The sequence below is a fragment of the Dermacentor silvarum genome, chromosome 11, assembly GCF_013339745.2.
Source record: "Dermacentor silvarum isolate Dsil-2018 chromosome 11, BIME_Dsil_1.4, whole genome shotgun sequence".
Taxonomy (NCBI): Eukaryota; Metazoa; Arthropoda; class Arachnida; order Ixodida; family Ixodidae; genus Dermacentor; species Dermacentor silvarum.
The window spans coordinates 56,129,849-56,156,497 of record NC_051164.1 but is presented as its reverse complement, the minus strand read 5'-3'; the positions used below and the strand labels follow the sequence as shown (position 1 = coordinate 56,156,497).

At 47.2% G+C, this 26,649-nt stretch overlaps 1 long non-coding RNA gene across 1 annotated transcript; it reads right to left on the bottom strand.

Moving 5' to 3' along the window:
• Window positions 1-8,638: 8,638 nt before the first annotated feature.
• On the bottom strand, window positions 8,639-26,416 carry LOC119434010 (uncharacterized). Its single transcript, XR_005188506.2, has 5 exons — window positions 26,261-26,416; window positions 20,747-20,866; window positions 19,258-19,299; window positions 13,928-14,089; window positions 8,639-8,901 (listed from the first exon to the last, which is right to left on the bottom strand). It is a non-coding gene; the product is annotated as an uncharacterized LOC119434010 (long non-coding RNA).
• Between the last annotated feature and the right edge of the window lie 233 nt (window positions 26,417-26,649).

Genomic DNA, 26,649 nt, shown 5'->3' with positions numbered 1-26,649 from the left:
AGGCTTAGCATGTTGAAAAGTTCAAACACGCTACAGCAACCGTCGCCTCGCTCAAGAAAGGAGGAGGAATAACTTTATTGAAAAGGGGTTGGGGTGAAAGGTTATGTGCTCGATGGGTGGGGCCCCAAGTCCAGGGCTCCACTGGCCTCTGCCGCCTGCCTTACGTGACCCAGAAGTGCTAGCTGCACACCGCCGACACTAGCGATCAAAATCCACGCTAGGACTACGCTTCGGTTGAAACATCTGGAACCGAGCAAAACTGTTAAAATTATCGTCCGATGCCCCAAGAGCCCCACGTTGGGCAGCCAGATGTGGGGTCTCGCACATGCTCTTGGGACAAAGGAACTACAACACAGTAGTGCAAACAATCACAAGGGCATTTATTGCGCCTTTCATACACTAATGCACACTAGCCGAATTACAACCAATAGAACATTCACACGGGCGCGCGACAAACCAAGGAAGTCCGACTCACCGCGACCTGATAGCGAGCGAATACGTTCGCCCCATGCTACGACACCATCGCCTAGTCGTTCACGTGTACAGTCATGCGAACGGTGGCGCGCTCGAACGATCCGTGTTCGGTCCATACCGGTGTCCTGTTCTTAGCCTCGCGGTCGCGCGACGGTCGCGCGTAAGCGTTCGTGCGTGTTCGTCGCCGATCCAAGCCAAAGACGAAGCGCCGTTGACCTTTTTCTCCCAAGTCACCCCGCGTTCGGTGGCGTTAGCATCGCGACACTCGCGCCATCTCTCGTAATGCGCCGCAACCACCACGACCGCCGTCGGCACTTAGCCACGCGGTGAAGCCGGATTACAGGAGACGCGTGAGAGTCGCGCATCCCCACACGGACCCGGCTCATGGTGTTGCGAATCTTATCGTGGTACTCCAGAGCGACGGTGGCTTCCGCCTCATACTCGTCACCATCGTCCATGAGGTCGGCAATCGTCTCGTTGAGCGCTGCTAGCGCCGAGTCCTTGTCCTGCAGGTCATCCAAAATAACTTGCAGGTCGGATGGCGAAGGATGCTCGGCTTGTAGCGCTCGGTAGCGGACGGATGAGCCTTGTAGCAGCGGCTCGAAGTACGCCTCTGCTGCGTCGCAGTCGGTCCATCGTCGGTGCAGGACGCCAGTCGTCTCCCGGGTTTCACGGCACCATAAATGTAAGGAACGAAGCGACTGCGCGTCCGCCGGTTGCGGTTTATTGAACCGACTGGTTAAAGATGGCGGTAGCGCGAGCCCTCGTCCTGCGTTCCAAACCTCTTCTTCTTTTATAGTTTTCTTCACACTCCCGCGGCCGTGTTGCACGTTATGCGTCTCCAGGAGGTAGAGCCGCTGTACAGGACGTCGGACCTGCTGGCAGTTCGACAGTAGTATCAGCAAGGACCGCGCGACACTGTCTCTTCCTTGAAACGTCTTGACGACACGTCTCGTCCTCCATGTCAGAGGTGGCACGGTAATCTCCTCAACGACGACAAGATCGTCGTGGTTTAAGTTCGATGACGGTATAGGTTTGCTGTGGTGAGGAGTGCGCAGGAACAGAAGGTATTCCTTCTTCCACTGCTTCCAAAGCCTCCGAAGCAGCTGTTGCCGATGCCGCTCGTCGTCGAAGGTCATGCACTGAGACACTGCGGTGCGCGAAATCAGATACAACGACGTCGACAGATGCGGGCGTAGGGTTGAAACATGGTTAGCGAACAACGGGCTGAATTCAGAGGCTTGGGAGGACTTCGCTATAACAGGAGTACGGTCCGAAGTCCTTTGGTAGAAGGGCGGTTCTTGAAGGAAGGCGAGGAAGGACGGCGAGATGAAAGGACAGGTACGTTTTCCAGGAACAAGGCAGCAACGTGGTTTTCGATTAAGGGCTTGAAGCTTCGAAGGGGAAGGCTGTGAACCTGCCAGTAGTTACAAATAAGCCCTGAAGGCTGGCTACTCCTGGAGCACGACATTGCGGTCGTCCAACTTGCCGAATCATTTTCTTGCGACGCAGGTTGTCGATGGGAAAGCGAACGCTGCTCCAGGCTGGTTCACCGCCTTTGTCGGTCTTGACGCGAGCCTTGAAGCTGCCTCACTTGCGGTCCAGCTTGTAGCCGAAGATGGTCAGGAAGCGCTTGAACGAGTTGGCCATGTCGGCCAGGGTAGCGGCGGACGGACCTCGCGCAGCGAGGACTACGACGAGGGCTCTGTGGGATCTTTAGACGCGAAGAGCCTCTTCGGCGGAAGGCTACCGTAGCTTCGTTGTTGAAGGTTTGACGAGAAAAGCCGTTGGGGCGCACTTTCGTTGCGCTCGTGGCATGTTTTCTTCGGCGCAACAGGTGCATTCTCTTGTCGTTTTCCGAGTGTGCAACAACAACCAGACGAGCTGGCTGCTGCGGCGCCAGCGGTTGTGGTTGCTGCTGCCGTCCCACCAGGATGGAACAGAAGCCCATGAATCAACCGACGGCGTCCGAGGGATGGGCGGAGCCGCAGTGCTGAGAATGTCGCACACTTTCACTTGACCGTGGCTGAAGTAGAAGGTCGAGTCGTCGGGCGTCTCCGGCGGTGGTGGACTTGCCGTTGTCGGCGCGATGAAGCCCTGTTGATCGATGAAGGTGAGCGTTTTGGTCGATAAAATCAGTGCAGTCGCATACGATCGGGTGGCGGTTTTCACGTATGGTCGGGTCGATGACGTTGTGCTGTATCTGGTCTCGGAGCTACGGTTTCGAGATCTGATTTGCCGGTGATGGTCGGTCTTCATGTTGCGGTGGCGGTCGAGTGAGGAGCAAGCGCGATGGCGATGCAGTTGGCGGTTTGGGTTTTGATCTCCTTGATCGAGGCTCAACGGTGTGCTTCTTTTGTTTTCGGGTAGCTCGAACTTGTCCTCGGTTTTGGTCGTGATCTGCGTCCCCGTGTCGGCGATCGCCTTGTATTTCTTGAGGAAGAGTGGACGCTGTCCCCTTCCTTCGATATGGAGTTTCGGTTGTACGTGCGGTGTCGGTGGTCTCGCCTTTGCGCTGACGTTCGGCTGCTTACCGGGTGGATAGACTGGATGTACTGCCTGCTGTCCTCGGATAGGGTCACGGTTATCGCACAGTACACAGCAAGGATGGTCGTTCGATGCAGATCCTGCGGCCAAGGCTAATGCTGTCGGTACCGGCGGTGGTAGACAAGGTCGACATAGCCCTTGTTCCGCGGATGTAGTTTTCGGTAGGCACGTTGAACGGGAGGCCTGGCTCTCTTTGCTTTCGACTTGCACCTGCAGGAACTTCATGACCTTTCGCACCTCCTCTTGCCGCGACCTAGGAGTAGCCCCGTCATCGGGCTCAGTCTCCTTCATGCATTGGCGGTAGAGAATAGCGATATCTTCGGGAAGCGATCGCATAAGAACGCGATGAAGGATGACCGCGTATTCTTACGCTGGAACCCTGAGGCTGTCGATGCAGCTTGTACGAAAGTGCACCTCTTCGTAGAGTTCCCGCAGCTGCGACACGTGAGAAGAGTGATCAATGGACGCTATGGCAAGTAAACAGTCGATGTGGTCGTCAACGAGGGCGGTATGACGGCCGAACCTCTCTCGGAGCATTTTCACTGCTACAGTGTAGTTCGCTTCCGCCAGACGCACACCTTCGATAGCACGCTTCGCTGTTTCGGTTAAGTATGATCTTAAGTAAAAAAAATTTCTCGATGTCGGACAGCTCGCGGTTGTTATGGATCATGGCCTCGAAATGTTCCCAGAAGCGCTGCCACTCGCGAAGTTCACCGGAGAAAACGGGTACCTGTAGTTTCGGTAGGGCAACTCGGTGTAACGGTGCTTGGGAACTTGCTTGAGTGGAGACGCCTTGGGTGGCGGTGTCGCTCAGAACGCTCTGTGTGGCGCTGTCTCCGGCTCTTGCAGCAGAATTGAGAATGAAGCGGTCCGGCTCATGGTGTTGCGGATCTTGTCGTGGTACTCCAGAGCGACGGTGGCTTCCGCCATACACTCGTCACCATCGTCCATGAGGTCGGCAAGCATCTCGTTGAGCGCTTCTAGCGCCGAGTTCTTGTCCTGCAGGTCATCCAAAATAACTTGCAGGTCGGATGGCGAAGGATGCTCGGCTTGTAGCGCTTCGGTAGCGGACTAGATGAGGCTTGTAGCAGCGGCTCGAAGTACGCCTCTGCTGCGTCGCAGTCGGTCTATCGTCGGTGCAGGACGCCAGACGTCTCCCGGGTTTCACGGCACTATAAATGTAAGGAACGAAGCGACTGCGCGTCCGCCGGTTGTGGTTTATTATTGCGATAGCAATTATATGGACACTCCAAAGCAGATTTCTGCCGTCGGCGTCGCCGTCGCCGTCGCCGTTGCCGTCGCCGTCGCCGTCGCCGTGAGGTTCCGTATGACGTCAATGGAGATGAAATCATCGCCGCGCGCCGCCGAACGCTGTATGTGCGAGTGAAAGGGCGCGAGGGACGCGCGCTTTCACGGGGAATGAACGCACGGCGGAGAACAAACGCACGTTCTGCGCCGTGCTCCCTTAAGGGCTGCAGAAGTAGGCGTCTCTTTCCTCTTTTACAATCACCATATATGTAGAGCAAACGCGCCTTCTTCTGACGCACGAAAGGCCGTGGGGGGGGGGGGGGGGAGGGAGGGGACGTTTAGCTGCGGCACCAAGTGCCTATTTATATCAGAGGCTCCGGCAACAGTCACCAACGCCGCACGCATTTTGTGCGAACGCGGGCAAAACGCCGATGGCGTCGACAACAGTTCTGCGTGTTGCCGGTGCTGCTGCATGTCCAAGTTTATACAGCTGATAAAGCTACTATCATTACTCCGTATAGCTCTCTACAAATTAGCTATCGCAATTGATGCTTCGCCTTTCAGGTGAAACTGCGACAACTTTTTGAACCGACTGGTCAAAGATAGCGCTAGCGCGAGCCCTCCCTGCATTCCAAACCTCTTTTATTGCGATAGCAATTATATGGACACTCAAAAGCAGATTTCTGCCGCCGGCATCGCCGTGAGGTTCCGTATGACGTCAATGGAGATGAAATCGTCGCCGCGCCCCGAACGCTGTATGGCGCGAGGGGCGCGCGCTTTCACGGGGAGTGAACGCACGGCGGAAAACAAACGCGCGTTCTGCGCCATGCTCGCTTAAGGGCTGCAGAAGTAGGCGTCTCTTTCCTCCTTTAGAATCACCATATATGTAGAGCAAACGCGCCTTCTCCCGACGCGCGAGAGGCCGTGGGGGAGGGGGGGAGGGGGAGGGAAAGGAGGCGACGTTTAGCTGCGGCACCAAGTGCCTATTTATATCAGAGGCTCCGGCAACAGTCACCAACGCCGCACGCATTTTGAGCGAACGCGGGCAAAACGCCGACGGCGTCGACAACAGTTCTGCGTGTTGCCGGTGCTGCTGCATGTCCAAGCTTATACAGCTTATAAAGCTAACATCATTACTCCGTATAGCTCTCTACAAATTTGCTATCGCAATTGATGCTTCGCCTTTCAGGCGAAACTGCGACAACTTTTTTTCTTCTATAGTTTTCAATATGCTCATACATCTTGTATGTACACAATGTACGGTTCAGTATATGTTTAGGCCCGGCACGAAAGTTCCGTCTTGGCGGGTCACTGGCGGCCAACTGGCTTCCCAAAGAGTTCCTGCTGTTTTTGCTTGCAGGGGCGGTATTCTGTAAGAGTCTACCTAGTGAACTGTCCATTTCGCCATTTCTGCGGCCGTTGATTCGCTGCAGCTTGACGTGCAGGAAGGTGCCAGCCAGTCTCCTTCCTGCACGTCAAGCTGCAGCGATTCAACGGTCGCCGAAATGGACAGTCCAGTAAGTGGACTCTTACAGAATACCGCCCCAGGTGTCCCAACTGGTTAATTCTTCCCCGTGTGTTCGGAATCAAACACGGGTTGTTCCCTTAAGGTAATAAATTATGTTAGCCAGCATTATAGTCCGGTCCCACCGGTTGTTCTTGCTGGCTCGTTTGTATTCAATTAGGCAGTGTTCGACGTCCATGTTGTCAGTGCCTGAGAAGGTGCCAGGGGCCCGGAGTTGCGTCAAGACAATCGGTGCTGTGGTAGCAGAAGCCGAAGCAGCGGCCCTCTCAGTCGACGTGGTCGAAGGGCCCACGAGATTTCCGCTGCGAAGTTCTGTGATGTGCTCGTGTTGTACCCGGCACATCCACCAAGATGTTACGGGCACTATTACAGAAAAGGGGGTTTATTTACACTATGTACAAGGAGAGTAAAAGTGGGAGAGAAACAACAAATATGGCGGACCACAGCCTCACTTCCTCCTCTTGACGGCTCTACGCTTCAGCATCGTCGTTGTCCGCCGGACGATTGGCTCTTAGCAATATACTGTATGCCTGATTGCAAAGAACGATATTTCGTTTACTTTTAATTGTTAACGGGGAGTTTTGCGTTTACGCCGCGGAATTTTCCGACCAACGAGAGGTGTACAGCTTCACTGTCAAATTGGCCTATAGGCTCATTTGCATGCCCCCCCCCCCCCCCTCACGGTGATCTTTAGTAAAAGGCGAAAGATTAGTGCGTCTATATGACGCACTAATCTAACTAAGCCTGAGCGATGGTCTCAAATAACCGCACGCCCACAAACCAGATATATGAAGACCGTACATAAAAATCCGGTATATACACCCTTTCATGCAATATACTGAAGTGCATAAATAACTTAAGGCTTTAAATCTTATTTTTCTGAGGTAAAATTACTACTAGATCCTTTCTTTTATTGCGATAGCAATTATATGGACACTCCAAAGCAGATTTCTGCCGTCGGCGTCGCCGTCGCCGTCGCCGTTGCCGTCGCCGTCGCCGTCGCCGTGAGGTTCCGTATGACGTCCATGGAGATGAAATCATCGCCGCGCGCCGCCGAACGCTGTATGTGCGAGTGAAAGGGCGCGAGGGACGCGCGCTTTCACGGGGAATGAACGCACGGCGGAGAACAAACGCGCGTTCTGCGCCGTGCTCCCTTAAGGGCTGCAGAAGTAGGCGTCTCTTTCCTCCTTTACAATCACCATATATGTAGAGCAAACGCGCCTTCTTCTGACGCACGAAAGGCCGTGGGGGGGGGGGGGGGGAAGGGAGGGGACGTTTAGCTGCGGCACCAAGTGCCTATTTATATCAGAGGCTCCGGCAACAGTCACCAACGCCGCACGCATTTTGTGCGAACGCGGGCAAAACGCCGATGGCGTCGACAACAGTTCTGCGTGTTGCCGGTGCTGCTGCATGTCCAAGTTTATACAGCTGATAAAGCTACTATCATTACTCCGTATAGCTCTCTACAAACTAGCTATCGCAATTGATGCTTCGCCTTTCAGGTGAAACTGCGACAACTTTTTGAACCGACTGGTCAAAGATAGCGCTAGCGCGAGCCCTCCCTGCATTCCAAACCTCTTTTATTGCGATAGCAATTATATGGACACTCAAAAGCAGATTTCTGCCGCCGGCACCGCCGTGAGGTTCCGTATGACGTCAATGGAGATGAAATCGTCGCCGCGCGCCGAACGCTGTATGGCGCGAGGGGCGCGCGCTTTCACGGGGAGTGAACGCACGGCGGAAAACAAACGCGCGTTCTGCGCCATGCTCGCTTAAGGGCTGCAGAAGTAGGCGTCTCTTTCCTCCTTTAGAATCACCATATATGTAGAGCAAACGCGCCTTCTCCCGACGCGCGAGAGGCCGTGGGGGAGGGGGGGAGGGGGAGGGAAAGGAGGCGACGTTTAGCTGCGGCACCAAGTGCCTATTTATATCAGAGGCTCCGGCAACAGTCATCCCTCAAGGGCTGCAGAAGATAGCGCCAACCTTTCCCTTTCCCTCAAGAACCACTTACCACCAACAGTCACCAACGCCGCACGCATTTTGAGCGAACGGGGGCAAAACGCCGACGGCGTCGACAACAGTTCTGCGTGTTGCCGGTGCTGCTGCATGTCCAAGCTTATACAGCTTATAAAGCTAACATCATTACTCCGTATAGCTCTCTACAAGTTTGCTATCGCAATTGATGCTTCGCCTTTCAGGCGAAACTGCGACAACTTTTTTAATTGCCAATTAGAATTTATGCTCCAGGTTACCCATTGGAAGCAAACGGCATATCTTTTTTTTGCAATCAGGCATACAGCATATATGCTGTATGCCTGATTGCAATGAAATATTTGCCGTTTGCTTTCAATTGTGAACCTGGAGTTTTGTGTTTACGCCACGAAATTTTCCGACCAACGATAGGCATTAACCATTGGAAGCAAACGGCATATCTTTTTTTTGCAATCAGGCATACAGCATATATGCTGTATGCCTGATTGCAATGAAAGATTTGCCGTTTGCTTTCAATTGTGAACCTGGAGTTTTGTGTTTACGCCACGAAATTTTCCGACCAACGACAGGCATACAGCTTCGCTGTAAAAGAAGGACTGCGCAAGTACATGAACCCGTCGTAGCCGCCCCCTCCTCCCCCCCCCCCCGCCCCCGCAAAAAAAATGCTGAACGTTGGGTACGCTAAACGCAAGCGATCACGGTAGCAGTGAACGCTTCGAGTTCGATATATACATTATGCAGTTTGTTCTGGGAAAGTTCTTTTACAAGTGTATCGGTCAGTAAGACTGCAGCAGTGATTTTGTACGCTTGTACCAAGTTCGGAAATCTAGCTAACATATTGTTGCACAGTAATGAAGTGGTTAATAAAGTTATTGCGAATTAACACCATTGACCTCAGTGCAGTGTGGTGCGATGCAGCCAGCCCTGTATATTGGGAGTGCCGTCTTAAGGCAATTTATTATTTCAGTTGGATGATGCAAAACAACATAATTAGGCATTCATGAGCTCGGCCTTCACATGATAACTCAACTTACCTAAACACGCGTTATACATGATTGTCACCTTGTCAATTATGGTTTGGTTACACTCATTCAGGGTTCTGTTTCCAAGAATATCTGTAAGCAAAAGTCTGTTAGTGTTTTCAGTATACACGACCTGTTCATCAATGTGGCCTTGTCTAACAATGCTTTTGTAACCACTGAAGCAAATACTTCCAGGCATAATAGACGTAAAACCACCGCCAGCAGTAAAATTAAGATTTATTACTGATAAACCTAGGCTGAAAAACCTGTGTGAAAACTCCTACGTATTTTCAACTTTAACGGACGAAGATTACCTTGCATCCCCTATTATTGACGTTGTCTTGGTACAGAATATTACCTTACCACATAGGGTGGTCGACATTGTCAACAATGAAGCTTATTTCTGTGTGCTCAACTTTGCTTTATCTGCCCATGTTCTACCTACCGGAATTGCGCTTGTAGCGTTGTCACTCCTAAATGACTGTGAGATCTCCACATTAACATCTGAAGCCTCTTACAGTCTCACTTGGCAGCAAGATCCATCAGCTTGCTCACAAGCGAAATAAAAAAAAAAGGTAGCCCCGGACCTTTCACCTTTAAATTAAATTAAATTGTGGGGTTTTATGTGCCAAAACCACCATCTGCTTATGAGGCACGCCGTAGTGGGGAACTCCGGAAAATTTAGACCACCTGGGGTTCTTTAACGTGCACCAAAATATAAGTACACGGGTATTTTTGCATTTCGCTCCCATCGAAATGTGGCCGCCGTGGCCGGGATTCGATCCCGTGACCTCGTGCTTAGCAGCCTAACACCATAGACAGTAAGCAACCACGGCGGATGTACCGTTCACCTGCGCACGGTGATTAGCTTTGCCGTGGATTAGTGTCGTCCTGGGATGTTTTTGATTTCGACAACCGCTCACCTGGCCTGACAACCGTTGTTACACATCGAATCGACACCGGCGACGCAAACCCTATTCATAGACGACCTTATCGCATTTCTGCTGCTGAACGGGCGATAATACAAAGAGAAGTCAACAAGATGGCGGAAGAAGACAGAACCTTCGTACATCTCCAGTTCTGCTTGTCAAGGAAAACGTTGGCGCCAGCCGTTTCTGTGGTGATTATAGACACAGGAACAAGGTTACTAGCAAGGACATATATCAGTTACCACGCATTGATGATGCCCTCGACAGCCTCAATGGAGCGAGATATTTTTCGTCCAACGGCCTGCAGTGTCGCTATTGGCACGTTGCCGTGGATCCTATGAATCGCTATAAGATCGCATTTTTAACATCTTCCGGGTGATATCAATTAAAATTTATGCCCTCCGGTCTATGCAATGCGCCAGCGACATTTGAGCGCACGATGGATAAGCTCTTTCCAGGCTTCAAATGGTTGATATGCTTTTGTTACCGAGATGACGTTATTGTTTTTTCAACGGCATTTTCTAGCCATATTCATCGCCTGTCAGCGATTCTCCAGGTGTTCCGCAGGGCTGGTCTTCAGCTCAACTCATGCAAGTGCCACTTAGGCCGCCGCAGAATCATAGCGCTCGGGTACCTTGTTAATGGTGTAGGAATACGACCTGACCCCGAAAGAATTCGCGCCATGAAGAATTAACCAAAGCCTTTCGCTTCTTCATTGGCTTATGTCCTTACTTCCATCGCTTTGTCAAAAATTTATTTGACATCGCCCGTCCACTCACTGAACTTCTCAAGAAAGACACGCCTTTCTTATGAGGCCGTATAGAAACTCGTGCATTTTTTTGCGCTTATCCGCCTTCTCACGTCTTCTTTTTTTGGCGCGCTTCGGGCCAACTGGTCCAACGGAAGTTCGGACAGATGCCAGTAGATACGGAATCGGAGCCGTCCTTCCTCAGCGCCAGCATGGTCGTGACTGCGTCACAGAGTACGCCAATCGCCTGCTCTCTGTCCCAGAGCGCAATTACTCTATTACCGAGCATGAATGCCTTGCCCTTCTTTGTGCCATTTCCAAATTTAGGCCGTACCTTTTTAGCCGTCCATTCGCGGTAGTGACTGACCACCATGCGCCCTGCTGGCTTTCCTCGCTAAAAGATCCTACAGGCCGCCTTGGTCGCTGGGCTTTGTGCTTCCAAGAGTGCTGTTTTCCGTCGATCACAAGTCTGGCCAATTAAATCAGGACGCGGGCTGCCTGTCCCGGTATCCCGTTGATCCACCCGACAGGAACAGCCCTGACACCCATGTCTGTGTTCTTTAATCTCTCAGCTTCTTCATTTCGGCGATGAACAGCGGCGTGATTCGGTTTTACGTCCTATCACCAACTGTCTCAGCTCCGGGGCCGGTGACGAGCCCCTCCGTATGTTTGCCTTACATAGTGGAACTTTATACCGCCACAGTGTAGGCAGCGAAGGCCCTTAGCACTTGAGTCTTATGGTGCCCTCCCAGATGCGTTCTACTGTCCTGCAGCAGTTTCATGACAAACCCACAGCATACAATCTTGGTGTTACGTGCACTTATGATCGCGTGCGGCCTGCATGGCTGCGTACAGAAATATGTTGGCTGCTGAGAACTGTGCCAAGAACGCAAGTGTCCACCGACGCTTCCTACCGGCTTCTTCAGCCTACTGATGTCACAGTAGAGCCGTCCTTACACGTCGGCCTCCATCTGCTCGGACTCTTCCCTACATCAGCATCAGGGAACAAATATGTCGCCATCGCGACAGACTATGGTATGTGATCCTCCATCACAGAGCTCCTTGTCAGCTGCGCACCGATCGCAGTCCTAAATTCTGGTCCTGCGTCATCGATGACCCTCTTTCGCTCATGTTCCACGAAACGCAAGGTGACCACCGCTTATCACACTCTGACAAACGGCCTCACCGAACGACTGAATTGCATCATAACCGACATGCTCACCATGTACGTCTCCATCCACCCCCGCAACTGAGATACTATAGAGTCGAACCCAGATATATCGAAGCTGAAGGGGATCACAAAAAAGTTCGATGTATAAGTATTTCGATATATAAAATAAAAAGTTCACAGAAACATTTCAAGTGGATTTTACTGCTATTCGTTATACACATTAATTAGTTATATGTGGGCTGCATATATCCGGGTTCATCTGTATTACCCTTTGTTAAATTCGCCTATAATTTGTCAAGTCACGATACTATAGGTTGTTCACCGTTTTATCTTGTATTTGGCTGTGAACCGAGACTACAAATGGATACGTTTCTACCAGCCGCTCCACAACAACCATCGGAATACGCGCAAGATGCCATAGCCAGGGTAAACGTTGCGCGTCAAATCGAGCGTGGACCGCACCACGATCTCACACAGCGTCATAGAAATTCCGTTACGATTGCCGCCATAAGGATGCCAATTACTTTCCTGGATCCTTAGTGCTCCTCTGGTAGGCAATTCGAACAGTTGGTCTTTCAGCGAAAGCTTCTACCACGCTGAAAAGTTCCTTATCACCTTCGGCGCCAAGTTACCGACGTGACGTATGAGATTGCACCGGCATAGTCAATGGTGCCATCTGCGCCCGTGCAAACTGGTTTAGTTAACGTTGCTCGGCTACAGCCGTATAACCTGTCCGCTGATGCTGGACTCGGACATACCTGGATGGTGCGACTGTTTTAGCCCGAGGGGCAATGTCGCGAGAAAGAAGAATACTGCACCAAACAGCCGGTACAGATGGAGAGGAAGTAGAGGCGGCTCCTCGCAATCTTGGCTGCTGTTATGCCTGTGCTACTCGCCTTACATGTGAATATTTGAAAATATAAGTGTTTTTCTTTTGCAAGCGAAGCTTGTATTGGCTTACAAGTTTCGGTGGCGTTGTAGTCACGAAAGAACTCACGTGTGGCGCATACCCGCAATGATTATGTGAGTATGAGGCAGGGATATGCAGGTATGAGCCAGAGACAAGAAAGAAAGAAGGAACGAAAGAAAGGGAAGAATAAAAGGAGAAAGAAAGAGCAGGTGCGGGGAAAGCTGCGCTGGCGCCCGATCACGTGACCGCGCGACCAATCAGGGTTGTTTGGTGTCTCGCGGGGAAAGAAAGGAAAGGAAAGGGAGTTGGCACGCGCGCTCTGCCGGGCTTCCGTCGCCTCAGATCATTTTCAGGCGTCCGGATGGGGAGGCCACGCGTGGTGCGTTCCGCTGGCGAGCAGGCTGCGTTTGAGGAACGGCGCCACGAACTCGCTCGGAAAAGGGCTGATCGTCGACGTACCGATTCTAGTGTGAGGGCTGCCGAAGCTGAGGCGTAACGTCAGCGTTGTTTTGTCCTCCAGGAACCCGACAACGGTGGTGCACGCATCGGCCACGCTAGCGCCAATTTCCCCGCTGCGAGGGCGAGGTTTCAACGCGAGTTTCTCAACCGCAATTTCGAAGCCAGCTGCAGTGCGCATGACCGGTTGTGGTTCGAGCACAACGTGGTACTCGTCAGTGCAATCTGTTCTGAGGAACACTAAGAAACACATGACAAGTTTCGCTTACCCCGATTTCCTCGACTGGAAAGGGGCTGCTGATTGTTTTTAACGAGCAGTTTAAACATTAAGCTCAAGAGGGCATCCTAATCTACGCATATCTGCTTTAAATAAAGCTTGCTGAGTTAAATAAAGCATGCACTCGCCCTGCGGAAGGCAGGCGAAGCATTACACTGCTGTAAATTTCAACGTGCTGCAAATGAAACTGAAAAAGCGTCAGAAAGCAAAGGTAAGAAGCCACTTCCTCCAGCTGAACATTATCACGTTCGCCACAAGATGCCTGATTTTAATTATGATTGTAAAGTAGCAATCATACTATTTGTATTTCTAAATTTGTAATCTCAATACACACATTTTTTAACTGTACTAAAACGAAAATGCCTAAGATGTATTGCAAGAATTCACATCTATATTTTGTGTTCGCAAACTGAAAAGGTTCTACCGATTTCGTTTATCAACCTTGAACCTTTATTTAATGGTATTCTCATGCTTCATTGTTTGACACAAACAAGCAAGGACTTGCTTTATTTCTAGAACCCATACCAAGTGATTCCATAAGTCCCTCAGGTAAATTATAACGCGTTTTAAACATGATTCAAGTGTTCAATGACTACTGGCATGAGCTCAAAAAAGAAGACCTACTTACAGCTTAGCTTTTGCGGTATATCTTTACCAATCTCCTGATAAACATCATAGCTGTCCCTATCACTTGGAAGAGGATGAGTGCTCTCCCAAGGGCCGCAAACGTATGAATAGAAGTCCGTGCAAGGATCAATGGTGGTGTTAAGCGATTCATTTAATAGTTTGGCTGTAAGGCAAGAATATTATTTCATATATCTACTAAACGCATTATAAAAATTCTTAGATAACGTTCTAGACGGAATGACAAACCTCGCTCGCCTAATGAACATAAAACATCTTATAGACGTCTGGACCAGACAAAATAAAGTACAACTACAACCATTCAAGGCGTCCACTAAACGTCTTCTTGCCCACGTCTACAACAACTTTGAGGGGTGGGCAAGACACGCATTTTCAAAGTGTTGTATGTCTACATTGTTGTAATCCTAGCTGTTTTGGGGCACATAATGAAGACGTATGTATCAATATTGGGCATCTGCAAAACGTCTATATGTGCTTAGAAAACGTTTTGCAAGACACGTATGTATAGAAGTTGCTCGTGCTGATTCTTTTTTGAATTATTATATATAATATTAGATTTTAATAGTACATCTATCACTCAAAATGGGCATGCCGCCTGCGAGAAATAAAACGTGGGTTCAGTTTCGTTGCTTCTTCTTCTAATTTATATGTCCTTGGAGGCGAATATCTTCGTTAAGGCCCTGGGGTGACGAATATATCTTTGCCCTGGGTTAATAGTCACATGGTCTACACATATCTCAATCAAACGTAAAAATAGCGTGAAACTTCAATCAATTTTCCAATCAGCCTTTTATTTTCTCGGAAATAGAGATGGAGACAGGACTAAAAGCTCGCAAGCTTGATTGACAAAGCGCACATTCGCATGACCCAAGGTCTTTAGGAAATTTAGGTGTTTAGGTATTATCTAGACTTGGTCAATGCACGAGAGAACTGGAAGAATCCAAAATTATACTAATCCATAAGAAGGGAGACATTAGAGAACTGACAAATTGTAGGCCCAGCTTGCTTTCAGTGCTCTATTCAATATTCACCAATTTCATACAGAATCAGGACAAGACTTGACTTCAATCAATCATGAGAACAGGCTGGCTTCAGAAATGAATATTCTACGATGGATCATAATCATGTCATCAATGAGGTAATCGAGAAATCTGCGGAATACAACCAACCTCTCTATTTTGCTTTCATAGACTATGAAAAGGCATTTGATTCAGTAGCGATACCAGCAGTCATAGATGCACTGCGTAATCAATGAGTACAGGAGGCATACGTGAATATCTTGGCAAATATCTACAAAGATTACACAGCTACATTGGTTCTCCACAAGAAAAGTAGACAGATGCCTATCAAGAAAGGGGTCAGGCAAGGAGACACAATCTCTCCAATGCTATTCACTGCATGCTTAGAAGTATTCAAGCTCTTAGACTTGGAAGACTTAGGAGTGAGAATCAACGGTGAATATATCAGCAACGTTCGGTTTGCAGTTGACATTGTCCTATTCAGCAACAATGGGGTCGAATTACAACAAATTATTGATGATCTTAACCGAGAAAGTGCAAGAATGGGGTTGAAGATTAGTACACAGAATACAAATATAATGGTAAATAGCCTGGCAAGGGAACAAGAATTCAGGATTGCCAGTCAGCCTCTAGAGTCTGCAAAGGAGTACTTTTATCTATGCCACTGACTCACAGGGGACACTGATCGTGAGAAGGAAATTTTCAGAAGAATAAATTGGGTTGAAGTGCATACGCGTCGCCAAATCCTGACAACAGAAAAGTGTACATTCATTGCATTCTACCGCTGCTAACATATGGGGCAGGAACTTGGAGGTTAACAAAGAAGCTCGAGAACAAGTTAAGGACAGCACAAAGAGCGATGGAACGAAACATGTTAGGCCTAACGTTAAGTTACGGGAAGAGAGTGGTGTGGATCAGAGAGAAAACGGGGATAGCCCATATTCTAATTGACATTAAGAGAACAAAGTGGAGCTGCGCAGGTCATATAATGCGCAGAATGGATAACCGATGGACCATTAGAGTTACAGAATGGATACCAAGAGAAGAGAAGCGCAGTAGAGGATGGCAGAAAGCTATAGGTGTGGTGATGAAGTTTGGAAATTTGCAGGCGCAAGTTGGAATCAGCTAGCACAAGACAGGGGTAATTGGAGATCGCATCCTACAGTGGACATAAATGTAGGCTGATGATGATGATGGTAATAAAATGTTTTCGACATGTCCATTTTGATCCTTCGTTTTTGCGCATACGAAACTGGCACCTGCATGTGCTCTCGCTCAGCCGCGCTAGGCAATGTGACGAACTTTATGTGCTATACATTTCTTCATATCTTCTTGTTTAGTTTAAATTCTCCGACCGCTTCTTAGTGGATGCCACTTAGTGGGTACGTGCAATAGTAAGGATATTATCACAATCATCATCATCAAAATACGGATACGCTTCGTGTCCGATCCATGGGTTTTCCGTAGCATAGAAATCGTAGCCATCATCAAGAAACGGACATGCTCTTTGGCGGATCGCCTTTGTAGGTGTATGATGTAGGTGTGTATAGTATGGAATTCAGCATGATAATGAACACGTGAACAAGCTTCTTGGCTGATGTTTCATTGTGGGTATATTACCTAGTATGGAACTTATAAGCATCAACACGCGATGATCATCTCAAAGAGATAGCTCACGTTGCCACAATATATACGGGAATATTCTTGGTCAATCTCATATTGTGGGAGATTTGGTCCCGCGACATTACCACCCACGCATTGGGCATGCGCCAATGTATGTTAATCCTAATCATCGTTATGAACACGTGGAACTGGTCTTGGCCTATCCCTCGTTGTGTTCTTTTAATACTAAGCAAGTCGTTCACCAGAAATCCAGTGCTTATATAGCAACCAAATAGGCAATAAATGAAATGAAAGCAAATGAAAGCAAAACGAACACAACATAATTACCAGACCGGAATGGACACCTGTATGATGACGTGAGTTTAAAGTAAGAGAGCGAATTGTAGTTTGCTCGGAGTGGTGTTTATTCAACAATAGACTTATAAAGGGACATCATGTGAATTCTGAAAATATTATTTATATTCATCTGTTAAATTAGTTATCTATTGCACCACAGAAACACGCAAACATCCATGTCCGCCCTCTCAGATGATATGTTCGCGAACGTTTACATAGCTGACCGCGGTGACAGTTTTCGAAGAACAATTTAGATGGCTTGTGTTGGTAAAAACGAGGAAGGTCAAGTTCAGATCGAATATGTGACGAAATATTCTGACGCCAAAATATGTCCAGCGAGTTTCAATTGAGAAACTTTCAAATATAAGAGGACACGAACACCTGAGAAAAAGAACCAACGAATATTGAATCGAATATGGATTATTTTCTCGTTTCCAATACAACGTGGAAGATATTGATTAAGTTCGGTCCAGTTGGCGAAAAAATGTGACTTTTATGCATTGATACATGCAACTAGATGTGAAGTCAACTAAGGGGCGAGGAATATTAGAAGCAACTTCTCAGAATTAGAAAAACAACAGCAATGAAATGAGCGAACAGCATATCACGAGATACGCATTTATTGTTCTTTTTGAATAAAGAGATAAGCTTGGTACTAGAACGGCGCCTATTGCTCTAAGTGTTTTATTTGGTGACTGGCGAAATATTACCCATAAGAAATTTGTGTATGAGCTACCTCAGTGTGAGGAAATGTTATCAATAGCTCAAAATTATTGAGCATATGCTACCTGGCAGCTGCGGTCACTAAAGAAAGCGTGCTCTTCTGCAATATTTCCAGCTTCCTTGCGGCGAAATTATCGTTAACAGTCCCCAATTCCGTCGTTCTCTCTCCTTCGAGACTCCAATAAGTGCTGTACCATATATATTCGACAACCTTATACATTCAAACTGATTTATTCGACAACCTCTCACAGTTAATTCTCCGTTCGACTGCAAATTAACAAGCACGGAATATTCAATTAGCATCCAACAGTTTTGATATCCGTACACCGCTAGTCTTGCGACGTAGATGGTGTTGTGCCACAGTCATGTTTGTCAACTCCCCTAAACAACTTGCAAAAACGATGCATTTTCACCACGTGTTACTAAGCATTTCTATGAAAACATGACGCAAATTGGTTGAACTCTTTCGTGCTAATATTCCAATAACCTAAACAGGAATACGGCGCCTTGGATAGATCATTCATTTCCCACAATGTTCTATGCATTAGTCGAGGAGAGAGAAACAGAAGCACCATTCGGCAAGGATTCCCCACATGAGCAATCAACACTCATGTGGCCATCCTCAAACCTCTTAGTCTGATCATTCCCGATAATCCAGATTACCGAGGTTGGAGGATCAAGCTTTTCAAATCTAGTGCCCCTTCTTTCCTCTTCTGTGAAGAGCAAGCGTCTTAAGGGTCTCCTTCAAGAGTAAGAGGTAACCCCTAATGAACTCGGCGAAACGACGAAAGGCCAACCAGCCTGCTCTGGCAGTGATCGAAAGCATTTGCTACGTTTGGTAGTGGTATATCTAGTCAGTAGGTCCACTAATATGTTGCGCAAGTCTTCACGATTGGCAAACTATTTACAGAAATTATTTTTACCTTAGCTTTTACTGCGATATAAAGAAACAAATCTAACAAAAGGAAATTTGAGTTCATATCTTTGCAATACATAAAAAGTTCATTGCTGTATTTTACGTCAGCCCAATTCTCGGTGCCTGCTGGCCAGTATAGCATGCGAAAAAGCACATGTATTTTGCTTTCTTCGTGTTTGCAGCAAATCTTTGGTGCACGATTAAATAATTATTAAGCGAAACCTCACACTTAGTCTAGTGTGACTAAGTGTGGAATTGGAAAGATATAGCCATCTTCATTGGACTCGCAAGACAAACGTGAACGCGCATACGAACTCTGAGCAGGCGCGGGGTGTTTTCAATGGATAAGGCTCTTGCGCCAGAATAGTTTGAATAGTTTGACCCGACCAGAATAGTTTGAAATTCACCCGACGAATGCTATGCGATTCCCGAGAGCGCTTTATCGGTCATGAATGCGAAGTGTTGAATGTATCATAAGAGAATCTCTACTTTCAGGAAAAGAATCTTTATTGGTGCATGCTTCAGCCACAGATAAACCTGTTCGTGGCAATAAGCAGCAGCATTAATAAACAAAGAACTCGCTTCTTCCTCTGTGTCACGTAGAACATTGAGACGTTTCTATGCTTCCAAGTTTACCAGTCAATATAGTAAGTTGCAACAGAATAAATTATTACACAAAATGGAAAGGTACGTTACCTCTTTCAATACAGGTTGACGAGTTGCAGACTAGAAACGTTTCTGTAAATAAAGAAATATATATAGTAAAGGTCCACGAGACAAAACTGGTTCACCGCAGCGCCTTGCGCGAACGCCGTATTCCTATACCGAAAGCGCATCAGTGATTTTGGTATCAATGTCATAGCCCATATTATTACTGTGCTCAAATACAAGAACTGCTGCGCATAAAAATAATCACCTACGCCAATGTGTTTTTTTTTTCTTTTTTGTGCGTGTAGAAGATGATTTTGCGCCACAGAACTTCGCGATGAATAACCAGTATAAAGAAAAATTCGTCGGTCCATCGACTCCGTGAAGGTGGCTAACCAGCGAAGCTGAAACGTTCCGCCCCCGTGTTTATTATTGGGTTAATCCTAAGGGTTCATTAAAGTATTTCCTAATTATGAGGTCACACACACGTACGGCTGCGACAGAGAGAACGACGTCACTGACGGCATGCCCGCATTTCGCCGCTGTCAATTGCGTTCGACGTCTCGAGTTTGCTCGGCAGCGTGGTTAGCAGCATTCGCCCGCGATTACCGCTTGTGATTCTTTGAAATTAAATTGCTTCAAAAGTAAATCTGTCCGTTACGTAAGACAATGAATAGCACATACCCCCTTAAGCAAGAGATCATACCCCTCGTAAACGCGGCCTCCTCATTACGACGACGGAAGAGAAGTGAAATTCTACGCTGGAATGATGAGCGGCAACGCAGCCAGCTGTGGAAGAAGACGACGACGACGAACGCGGGAGCAGTGGCACGAGCGCGTGCCGAGCACGAGCGCAACCCGAGGGGCGCCAACCAGCCCGCTGCGGAAAGACGACGACGCTCGAGCCAATGCTGATGATGACAATTTCTGTAGAAAGGCAATTTCGCATAGCCATATACGATTTCGCCTAGGCATAATATACAGCGTCGCCTTAAAAATCAGGTCTACTTCCTTGTTTGCGCGTGGTCGTTACTGCAATTATACTGAAACCATGTTTGGCGCTCCTGCTTCCAAACAAAATTCAGTAAAAAGCTGCTGATCCGCTCAAATATAGAGAGGCTTCGCAATAAAGGTAGATATGCTTAATTTGATGCGCAGCTAAATCTTCAATGACAAAGTTCAGATTAGATGGTGCATGGATTTTATGTCTTATCAGGAAAGCAAGGGATTAATTTACGTGTTTTTTTTACTTACACGTACATATTCACACATGTGTAGAACAGGTCTTTAGCTCATTACCATCGTCATAGCTCCCGTTTATTTTCGGTATGGTCGCGTTTCAAAGACGAAGTGAAGCAAAGTTGCATTTCACTGCTAATGAATTTATGTGGCTGATATTCCTCTTACGGCAACAGATAGTCCCTAATCGTGAAAAACAACTCCGGTTAGCGCTGAACATACTGCTTCTCTGTCTCGCTTGAAGTTAACACAATGCTTTATTCCAAAGGACGTATAATGCGCGGAACCGAAAACTTACCTCTTTTTGTTCCGTATGCAGTTGATAAAGCAGGGAACCAAATCCATGCAATTATTAGGACTTCCTTGAAATTCATTGCTTAGATTGTCAAATACTCGGTGGTATGAAGGCTGGAAAAGACTGAAAATCGTGATTTATTACTCAAACAAAAATGTGGTTGCTGTCAAACGTTATGTGAGGCCTATACTGAAGAGGCCATTACCGCTAACGCTTCACGCAGTCAAGTTATTCAATAGCAAGTGGCCTGTCAACCATAGTCGACGATAATGAAAGAAATATCGACGGACATGGTACCTGCCAACCTGGGTACCACGACATTATGTAGATTTTATGGGGAAACAGAAGGGGGGTGGAGGGGAAGATGGTGGCAAAAAAATTCACTTTTTTTCTGTGCCTCAGCAACGTTAGGAACAGCTCTGAATGATTGCTAGTACAGTTATTAGCGCTCCTACTTTCACCAGAGACGAGGGGTGAGCGTGTATTATTAACGAACGCGTACTATGGCCCATGACAGTGGCTCCTTTCTTCGCCTAATGTGTTTTACTGACTAACTAGGCTGTAGAGAGGTAGCGGCGACGTAAGAACACCGAGAATTGTGCAACGCATACTATACCTTTAACTCACGCATTGTTCGTCCACTCATGTCTCAATCCAAATCAGTGTGAATTAAGCCTACACTGCGTCCACAGTAATGGCTTAGATTCAAATGTGACTTCGTCTATATTATCATCATCCGCAGCAGCCTATATTTATGTCCACTGCAGGACGAAGGCCTCTCCCTGCGATCTCCAATTACCGCTGTCTTGCGCAAGCTGATTCCAACTTGCACCTGCAAATTTCCTAACTTCATCACTCCACATAGTTTTATGCCGTCCTCGACTGCGCTTCCCTTCCCTTGGTATCCATTCTGTAACTCCAATGGTCCATCGGTTATCCATCCTAGGCAATACATGGTCTGCCCAGCCCCATTTCTTTTTCTCTTAATGTTAACTAGAAAATCGACTATCCACATTTTTCTCTGGTCCACACCGCTCTCTTCCCGTCTCTTAACGTTAGGCCTAACATTTTTCGTTTCATCGCTTTGTGCGGTCCTTAACTTGTTCTCGAGCTTCTTTGTTAACCTCCAAGTTCCTGCCTCATATTTTAGCACCGGTAGAATGCAATGATTGTACACTTTTTTTTTAAGGACAGTGGTAAGCTCCCAGTCAGGATTTGGCGACGCCTGCCGTATGCACTTCAATCCAATTTATTCTTCTGTAAATTTTTTCTCATGTTCAGGGTCCCCTGTAAGTAAGTGACCTAGATAAAATTACTCCTTTACAGAATCTAGAGGATGACTGTCGATCCTTAATTCGTATTTCCTTTCCAGGCTATTTAACATTATCTTGGTCTTCTGCATATTCATCTTCAACACCACTCTTACACATTCTCGTTTAAGGTCCTGCATCATTTCTTGCAATTTGTCCCCATCGTTACTAAACAGGACAATGTGATCTGCAAACCGAAGGTTGCTGAGATATTCGCCGTTGATCCTCACTCCTAAGCCTTCCAAGTCTAAGAGCTGGAATACTTCTTCTAAGCATGCAGTGAATAGCATTGGAGAGATTGTGTCTCCTTGCCTGACCCCTTTCTTGATAGGTAACTTTCTACTTTTCTTGTGGATGACCAAGGTACCTGTGGAATCCTTGTAGATATTTTCCAAGATATTCACGCATGCCTCCTGCACTCCTTGATTACGCAATGAATGTATGACTGCTGTTATCGCTACTGAACCAAATGCCTTTTCATAGTCTATGAAAGCAATATAGAGAGGTTTATTGTATTCCGCAGATTTCTCGATCACCTGATTGATGACATGGATATGATGCATAGTAGAATATTCATTTCTGAAGCCAGCCTGTTCTCTTGGTTGGCTGAAGTCAAGTGTTGCCCTCATTCTATTGGAAGTTATCTTGGTGAATTGTGTATACACTACTGAAAGCAAGCTAATCGGCCTATAATTCTTCAATTCTTTAACGTCTCCCTTCTTATGGATTAGTACAATGTTGGCGTTCTTCCTGCTCTCTGGTAGAGTGGAAGTCGTGAGGTATTGCGTATAAAGAACCGCAGGTTTTCAAGCATGATATCTCATCCATCTTTGATTAAACCGAATGTTATTCCATCTTCTCCAGCAGCTTTTCCGCTGGTCATGCCTTGTAAGGCCCTTTTAACTTCATCGCTAGTTATAGAAGGGACCTCTGTATCTGGTTCAACACTTCTTCGAACGAAAGTAGCTTGGTTGCTCTGGGAACTGTACAGGTCAGTATAGAATTCTTCCGCTGCTTTTACTACGTCATCTAAATTGCTGATGATATTATCCTACTTATCTTTCAGTCCATACTTCTTGCCTTGTCCTATGCCAAGTTTTCTTTTGACAGATTTCATGCTGAGTCCATATTTTACTGCTTCCTCAATCTTTTCCAGGTTAGAATTTCGAATATCCCTTACGTCCTTAGTGTTGATGAGTTTTGACAGTTCAGCGAATCCTATCTGATATCTCGAGTTTGCCACTTATATGTCGTGCCGTTTCTTTATTAGGTCCTTTGTTATTTGGGAGAGCTTTCAAGTAACAAAGGACCTAATAAAGAAGTAACACATGGTTGGGCTATATACGTAGCGTTTACTGGCATTATTATTTTTTTCGCACTGGGGTTGGTTCATTTAATAAATTGCGAACGTTTGTGGCCATGTCTGTACATTAGGAAAAAATTACCTGGAAGTGGGAAGTCTCGTTGGCAAATTGGCAGAGCTGCCTGGTATGTGTATGTTTATATATGTCCTGAAAGTAAAGCGTTCAATTTATGCAAAGTAGCTCAATTGCAATATATTGCTACGACGCAACCAAGTGCTGCGCCAGTCAGAAGAAGACGGTTTGAAGTGTAGTGGTGGAATAGGTCACGACAGCCATCTTGTTTATGTATCATTGCCTCTCTTATAAATACTGTAAATACAATTTTATATGTGACTTGCGCAACGTAACAAATTGGTGGAGGCCGCAGTGGCCGTCACATCGTACTGGACAACATGACGGTCGAACCAGGACAATAAATGGCGCGGCTGACATCAACGCCTACAACCCCGACGGTTGTCCTGGCTCAGATGCGGGATCCGGGAGCGTTCTCTGGCACCGACCACCTCAACCAGGAAGACTGGATCACCACGTATGAGCCTTTAAGTTCCCACAGCAAATGGGATCCAACGATTATGCTGGCTAACTTTATGTTCCACCTGCGAGGCACGGCGAAAGTGTGGTATGATAACCACAAGGAAGAGCTTAACGACTGGGAAATGTGCAAGCAGGAGCCTAGCGACTTGTTCGGCCCTCCTACCGGGCGCATAGCGCCGCTAAGAAAGAACTAGAGACCCGCGTCCAAACGTCCACAGAATCATACGTTTTTTGCATCCAGGACGTGCTGGCTCAGTGCCGTAAAGCCCACAGCGACATGGCTGAATCCGACAAGTTTGGGCATACACTGAATGAGATCGCTAACGATGCTTTCGACCTGCTCATGTACAAATATTGTGAAACAGTACAGGACATCATAAAGGAGTGTCAACGTTTTGAGCAGGGCAACAGCCGCCACATTGCAACGCTGTTTACACGCCTGCCAAACATGGCTGAGACATCCTCTTGTTACGACAGGCTAGGAATGCCGTGAACATCATCATCAGACAAACTCACGCGGATAGTCCAGCGAGAACTTGAAGGCTTGGCACCTGCTGTCCTTTTTCCGCCCCAGTGAGCCGAACAACTTGCCTACAGTACATTTGGTGCAGGCAGCAGGCTACGAAGAACTCACTAATCCTGGACTCCCTTCTTTGTGTGCCGTGGCCGCTTCACAGCTGTCTAATGTTCCTTGTCCATCCACTGGTCAGCGGTATTCTGCACACTACCAAAATCCAACCGAAGGCGAACAGCAGACCATGGGCTAATCGGTTTTGCCTGCTGGCGTATCGGGCACGTTGCTCGCCATGGTTACAACCGGACTGCCTCTTCTCTTTTGCGACAGCCATTCGCCAGTTATTATCACCCGAACAGAACCAGCGTCGTTACCAGCATCGTTACCAGCCTCTATTTGAACCGCAACAGCCAAACAATGACGCTCGTTCCTCTTGGAAAAGCTCCTCATCGTCATTTCGACGTCCCGAGTCCCATTCGCCACCAGCTCGTCGACCATCATCGCTATCTCCGAAGGCTCGTCGCACACTGTCCCCGATGCAACTCAGATTGAGATGCGCCCATTGAGATGAGACTTATAAGGCAAAAGCCTTATAAGTCTATAAAGGTCTCAGAATCTCATAAGGCAAAAATCTTATATGTTTCAAATTTCACCGACCTTTAATGTCCTTGAGCGAAAACCGTGTCGTCAACGTGAAATCGTACACGATAACGAACCGGAGTAGTAATTTACTTACTACAGCGACCCGGCATTGTGTCTCAGCTATATGCAAACGCTCATGCAACAATTGTGATGGTGGGCGGGTCATCGTCGTCATCGCCCTCTATGAGTAAGCAAGCAACGCTCACGCAACAATTTTCATGGTGTGGGAGTCAACGTCGCCACCGTGTTAAGATGGAGTGTATTCACGCACTCGCAACCGAGATCTTCGGTAGGAGTCGAATCCTCAAACTTACGTGGGAGTCGAACCTACCCACCTCCTTTGGCTTTAAAGCGAAGTTAATTAGGGCACAGTTAATTATTATCGAGGTAATTAAGGCATTGGAACCCACGACCTTTGGTGGGAGTTGCATCCCTCGACCTTTGGTGGGAGTTGAACCTCAGGACTTTTGGTGTTAATTAGGGATAGGTTAGTTAGGACACAAGTAATTAAGGTAGCGTCAATTAGGGTACTCGAACCCGACATTTGGTCGGATAAAACAAGTAATAAGAAGTAACAACGCATTCGAATGAGAATGTCAAGTAATTTAATGGATGTCTTGAGCGCACAGGCTTTCTCCTTCACCCTCTATAGCCTATGCTGAAGTGACTTCATTTTTTAGGCCTGAGGTACTACTTCTTGGGCGTTATCTAAAGAGACATTTTGTATACCACCAAAAGAAGCACAAAATACTTAAGTTCCTAGAAAGGGAAGACTTGCACCTACTGGTTAAATTTCTTAACGGTAAGTAATATGAGCAAATGTATACTGCGCACCACCACTTCTGGTTATTGTAGTATTCTAGTATTATTCTTCTAGTATTATTGATTAAGAGAATATTTGGCAAGTAGGTGTTCGACAGAGCTCAAAGAATTGCAATTCAACTACAACCTGCCGGGCCAGGAGTCATGAACCTACCAGGGGGCCCGGACATCGGCTCTTCGTTCCTTTGGGAATATTAAACCTTATTTGTCCCTCTCTGAAATCTAAATGAATTGGAACTACTATTTCATCTAGGATGTTACTTTAACTTATAATAATTCAGGCCATCCAAGGTTTACAGCAGCTGAAATGAAGAAAAAGATACGTGCTTACACATGCAGTGCTCCAATTTCTTGCTTCACTTATTTCCGAAGTGGTCTTGGCGTTTTTATCTCAAGCATGAGTCTCTTGAGTCCACGCAGAGTGCGTACTTGTCACTAAGTGGTCGCGCGCTGTAGAAGTTCTCTCTTCGGTAACTCTTAATTGTTTTCTGCCCATTTATATATTTTAAGTTTCTTTATAAGCACGTGCATATTTGACCTCTCAGCGAAACAATAGGAGTCACCTTTGCGAGCCTTTCGGTTACCGGGAATGCTGAATAAAGAAGAAAATTAAATATAGATACCTTTGGGCCGTGATTATTGTCCTTTAGACAGGTATGTTTTGTTTGACATATTTAGTGTGAAGAAGCTCTCAAAAGCATGACTCAAAAAAGATTTTAT